The 6,000-nt window shown below is 49.9% G+C and overlaps 1 protein-coding gene across 1 annotated transcript in view; it reads left to right on the top strand.

Annotated features, from left to right (window-relative positions):
• Nucleotides 1-145: 145 nt before the first annotated feature.
• Nucleotides 146-6,000, top strand: part of RADIL (Rap associating with DIL domain) — a 57,401-nt gene continuing 51,546 nt past the window's right edge. Inside the window, exon 1 of the mRNA XM_019512980.1 lies at nucleotides 146-714. The gene's annotated coding sequence lies outside the window, so the exon portion shown is untranslated. The remainder of the gene's footprint in view (nucleotides 715-6,000) is intronic.

Genomic DNA, 6,000 nt, shown 5'->3' with positions numbered 1-6,000 from the left:
GCGGCGCCGCGAGTGCAGCCCCATGAAGGCCCGGCGGGGAGCCGCGCTGAGGGCGGCTGGGCCGGGCGCTCCCTCGTCTGGCGGCCGGGCTGGGGTGTCCCCGCTGTCCCTGTGCTCCTGCCCGGGTGTCCTGCCCACCCGCCAGCCCCGTCTCACGCGAAACAGGCAGCTCCGGGGACCAGCGCAGCGCCAGGAGTCTCCGAAGCGGGGACCGCGGCACCCCGGGGTGCCCGCAGACGCGTCTGCGGGACGTCACAAGAGTGGCAAACCCAGAGGTTTCGGGGTCAGCCGCTTCTCCCTGGTGCCGAGTCGTTTGCGGTGGAAGACTTGCTGTTATTTTCCTGTAGGCGAGGGAAGAGCGACAACCAGGCGCTGGCGTTTCCCAGGGGGGTGAGCCGTCGGAGCAGCGCCTCCGTCCAGGAGGGGACATGGCTGAGAGCCCCTGGCTCAGGTGCGGCCTCTTTCCGGACCTGTGCAGGACCCCTTGAATCAAGACGATGCTGGAGAATGCCGAATTAGCCGGCCCGCCGCGGTGCTGATGCCAAGAGCTGACCAAAAAGCATCCTTGCTCGTTCCACGCTCTGTCCCGTGCACTTTTGAATAAAGCCCCATGAGAAACAGGCAGCTCCAGGGAACGTCAGCAGTGCCCGGGCATTAACACATCGCCGGGATGGCAGCGGGCACGGAGGAAAAACCTCCTTTCTAAAGACCAAGGTAAGGCTCTTTATTGATGTCAGCAGAACATGCTGAATTTGTGACCGGGCCCGAAACGGGTGCCTCTGTGGGTAACCCCAAAGCCGTGCCAGGTCCCGACGCAGCCCCCGAAGCTCTTGCGGGGACACACGGGGCGGCCGTGCAACTGCTGCTGCTCGTTGTGCGGGGAGGGATGGACGGGCTGGGAGCTCAGCCCGCGTCTGGGTAAAGACTGGCATTGACTTGTTCGGGAGTTGGGCTGGGACTTCAGTTAGCCAGATGCATCATAAATGCCAAAAGCTGCCAATCTCAAAATGAAGGACGATGCGAACACCACAGGTAGGGCTGGAGGGGCATTTCCGGAGGTGTCTGGGCAGTGGATGTGCAGCCTTCCCGGCAGAAGCGGGGAGCCTCTTTGTTGTCCCTGTTGCTGTGTAAATGTTCCTACACTGCATGTTTTCTACCGAAGATCCCATGGCAGAAACGGTTGATTAGTCCAGCCCTCCTCTGACTCCAGCTTTCCATGTGCAACATAGGATCCAAACCCATTGCCCAGCGGGGAGCTAATCAGAGTCTATTTGCAGTGGTGGTTTTTATTGCCTCTCTATTGTCGCTCCCATCTCCAGCTTGCAGGGTGAAGGTAGGGTCCTGGGGCCACCTTGCCGAAATTCAGGGTCTGGGGGAGCTTGCCTTGCTTTTGAAAGCGGGACTCAGAGGAGCAGGAGTTTTAAACCGGGGGTGTACGGCAAAGCTTCTGGGCCCACAGTTTTCTCATTTCCTTTGCTGTTTGATTTTTAATTTGTTCCACATTGTAGTGCTCCAACAGCCTCTCCCTCTGCTCTCAGCATCTGGGCTGTTCTTGTTTCCATCATACTGAAGCTGCAAGTTTGACTGGTTTCCATTAAAAAAAACAAAGAGAGGGGTGGGGAAGTCTTCAAATAAGAACCTGAGTGAAGTGGCCCGATTGTATTTCTTGGACAGCTACATTGGAAATTACTAACATGCATGCATGTGTGTGCACCCAGCCTCCTCTGACACGTGTAACGTCTCTACGCTTGGATAAGCAGTGGGGAACGTCCGGAAGATTTAAAGAGAGCTGATATTCAAAAAGGGAAACCAGAATGACTGGAGTAACTATAGGTTGGTTAGACTAGCATTGGTCCCAGGCAACGTAATGGAAAATTTGGGATTTAATTGATACAGAATTGAAAGACAGGAATATAATTAATAGTACAGTAGTCAGCATGGTTTAATGGGAGGTGTATCTTGTCAAAAAAGAGTGGTTTCATTTTCTGAGATTACCGATCTGGCTGATAAAAGTGACTGCTTAGACAGAATAGACTTTTGTAGTGTGTTTCACTTAGGATTGCTTTTATTTAAAAAAAAACACAACCAGCGTGGTGCAATATCGAGACAGCACAAGATAAATGGATACATCACTGGCCAACTGACATCTGAAAAAGTAGTTGTCAGAGGGGCATCCTCAATTGGGAGAGTTTCTATGCGAGTCCCAAAGCTTGGTACTAGGCCTTGTGCAATTCAGTAATCTGGAAAGAGACATCAAATTATTGCGAGTGAAATTTGGGGATGATGTGCAGATTAGCTCGTGGTGAATAATGGTGTGGACAGGCTGTCTAGACTAGTAAACTTGGCCTATTCCAGCAAAATACATCTGAGAGTTGGTTGGAAAATGCCGGTCACTTCTGGGGGAAAATATCAGGACAAGAAGCAAAAAAATCAAATTTTATTCGAGGCTTCCCAAAGGGCGCCATTCTGGGAGGACCAAAACATCAGGCTTGGTGTATCTGTTACCTGCCGAAAGTGGAAGTGGACAGGAGGCTTCAGGCAGGCTGCTGGGGAAACACTGCTCCAATTTTTCTGACAGAAAACCTGATTTATTTCAGGAGGATTAAAAAAAATTTCTGGGAAAAATTGTTATTCTGCAAAAAGAAAAAAAATACAGAAAAAAAAAGGGAGGGAGGGAGGGAGGGAGGGAGGATTGTCTGGAAAATGAGAATTCCCAACCCATGCTAGTTTGGATACAACCCGATGCAAAATGTAATGTATAGGAACAAGACATGCAATGCAAGCCTCCAGAGCGTGTGCGTGTGTGTGGAGTGGGTGTCCTGGAAAGCAGCAGCTTGGGAAGGGATTTAAGGGTCACAGTGAATGTGAGCAGCTCCTAGTGCAAGGGTAGGGCAAGAAGGGCTAATGTGAGCCTCCAGTGGATAAACGGAGAAGCGGTAAGGAAGGGCAGGCAGGGGATCGTACTGGGGAATCCAGCATGATGAAGTGAAGCTGATAGTGGCATACTGTTCTGGTGCGCCCGTTTTTAAAAAGATATTGCAAAATTGCAGGATGAAGCTCCATAAAAGATCCAGTGACTGGAGAAAATGCCTTGCAGTGATAGACTCAAAGAATTTGCTATCTTTAACTTGAAGGGAAAAGGTGATTTGATTAGAGCATGTAAGTACATTCATGAGGAAAAAGACTGGGTACTAAATAGCTCTTCAATTTAGCGGAGAGAAGCATAATGAGACTAAATGCCTGGGAGCTCAAGCCAGGCAAATCCAAATGGGAAATAAGATGCACATGTTAATGGGAAGGGTGATTGACCATCAAAGCAAACCACTGAGAGAAGCGGGGCATTTTCCATCTCGTTTAGTCTTTGCATCAAGGCTGGCTGGATGCCTTTCTGGAGGAGCTGATGCTTTAGCCATGCCCACGGTAGCAGGCGAGAGTAACTGGGTGATACGCAGAGCCTGTTCTGATACTCTCTTTTGACCTTCAACTCTATGAATGTCTGAAAAAGATTATTTCTTGCCCCTGGTTACTGCTGACCAAGAACCCCCAACCTAGTCACTCCCTGCCACTTCAGCAGGTATCTCAAGCCTTCTGCCTTATTGATTGCAGTTGTAGGCCATACGTGGGGTGGTAGAAGATGGGGATCCTTGCTGGGGCTGTTTTCCTTAATAGAGAAAGAGCCAACAAATTGTAGCAAGCTGAGGTTAAAAAATCCCTGAGCAGATCCAAAATAGGTCATGATCTCAAGGAGAGTCAGTTCTTCCAGGGACTGTCTGTCTTTCTAGGGGCAGGATATCGGCTTTTAATGGCCTGCTGGGTGATCTGGTAGGCAAACCCTCTGGGTTGATTCATTTGGTCCCTGGCATGGGATTTTTGGGGGGCTTAGAAAAGGAAAAGGCAGCTGCAGGAAATGTGTTCCCCTTCCCCCGACTCCTTCCCTTCTCCCTCGGGCAGTCTCAATGTCATCTAGGTACATATATCTCGTTTCCTAGGGTGCCCCCACCCCAGCTTGTCACCCTTTTGATCTTGGAGCAGTGCTCATCTGTTGAGCCGTTTGCTCGAGTCACGCTTGCCTGTCTTGTAATGATCTGGGAATGTGTCCGTGGGTCTGTTTGTCTCAGGTATTGCTAAGGCACCTATCATCAGAGTATCCAAGCAACAGTCGCCTTCTGAAGAGAGCACTGAGCATGCCCAAAAAGGTCTGTGTGTCCTCAATTTCTGATTTTCCTCCTACCTTCCCCTCCTCCTTCCATTCATGCAGTGCTGCTTGCTTTCCTTCCTTTGCTTTTCTCTGCCCTGCTCTAGCCCCTTTGCAAATTGGGTGGGGGAAAGGCACAGTTAACCAGACAAGACTTTGTCCAAGAGGTCGGATTTAGTTTTAGGCTTAAACTTGCAGGCTCTTCCTCAGTCTCATTGCCCTGGCTCTGGTGTTCCCACTGCTGAGAAGAGCCTGCCAGTGGTGCCATGGCGGTCTGCAGTGGCCTTGGCTAGTCATGGTTGGACAAGCACAGGTCAGTCCCCAGCTTGTGGTGTGCACATCATCTGTACCACCTTTGTCTGAAGGTTGAGCTCAGGATGGCTGCAAGTCCCTGCACGTTTGGGTCGATGTACCTACCAGGGCATCTAAGGAGAGTATTGTAGAAATCGGTGGCTTGGGAGCTCTGCTCTGTCCCCTTCTAAGATGAACAAACTTCTCTGCTGTTACGTACTCAACCGCCTCTTCGTGATTTCACTAGGGTGCTGCCATCCTGTCGCTCCCACGCTCACACAGGCCTGTCCGGAGAACTACCAGATATCACTGAATTGCAGATCTGTGCAACTTGAAGCAGAAATAATGCTCTCTGTTTTCATGCCCCATGTTTCAGACGTGGGAGGGAGTACATTTCTGTGGAAACGAATAACACTGGGGAAGATGCAGGGGGGTTTTTTTAGGAGGAGGAAACTCAAGGATTGAAGGAAAGAGATGTGAGAAAATGGCAAGGTAAGCAGAGGTTGTTAAATAGGCATCAAGTCACATTAAAGATGGGCTGCTAATGTTTGAAGTTGCTCCGTCTCTGCTGATACAGTGGGGAAGTATGGACTCCACATAACCATAAGCAATGATCCATGGGGGTCCACTTGGGCTTAGTAGGGTGCCATAGCGTACTGGAATTAGACCCATCTGAGTGTAAAAGACTTAGACTTGGGGGGGATTTTATTTACAATACTGTTGAACTGCCAGTGCCAACTGCTATTGAACTGCCAACGAGAAGCTGCAGCGCAGAGTCCAGGTGGAAAGACATATGTTGACCACATGGACGTCACACTTATTTGCTATGAGTATTGTCAGAACAGCGCAGAATAAATAGAGATGTCACGGCAGAACAAGGCCGATAGCCTTTGGGGTGGCCTGTCAGGGGGTCGGGACATGCAAGGAGAGGCTGAGCTCCTTGATACAGATTCACCAGAGAGGGGAAAACAAACTTCTGGCTGGTCCCTTTATAGTTTTCAGCGGATGCCAGAGAAAAGTTTGATTTTGACTGTTGCGTATGGCAAATCTCTGGAATGTGTAGAGCCACCTCCCTCAGCTGCAAGTGTTTTGTCCTCTAACAGTGCACGTTTTACAAGAGCACAATAGGGAAATTGTACTGTAAGCACCAAGTGGAGCGCTGTGTCCAGTTTTAGGTCCCCCACTAACGAAAGGATGTATACGGATTGGAAAGAGTTCAGTGGAGGGCAATGGAAACATTCAGGGGGCTTCTGAGGAGAGGCTGAGGGAACTGGGCTTATTTAGTCTGCAGAAGAAAAGACAGAGGAGGGATTTAATAGCAGCCTTCAAGTACCTGAAGTGGGTTTCCAGAAGAAGCTGGTGCTGGACTGTTCTCAGTGGTGGCAGATGACAGAATAAGGAGTGATGCAACAAGGCTCAAGTTGCAGCAAGGGAAGTTTAGGTGAGATCTTAGGAAAAACTTTCTCATGCAGAGGATAGAAAAGCACCAGAACAGCCTACCCAGAGAGGTTATG

This window comes from Gavialis gangeticus, unplaced genomic scaffold (genome assembly GCF_001723915.1).
Source record: "Gavialis gangeticus isolate Ggan-Ray unplaced genomic scaffold, GavGan_comp1, whole genome shotgun sequence".
NCBI lineage: Eukaryota > Metazoa > Chordata > Crocodylia > Gavialidae > Gavialis > Gavialis gangeticus.
Note: the sequence above shows the minus strand (reverse complement) of the source record. Positions and strands in the feature narration are given on the sequence as shown.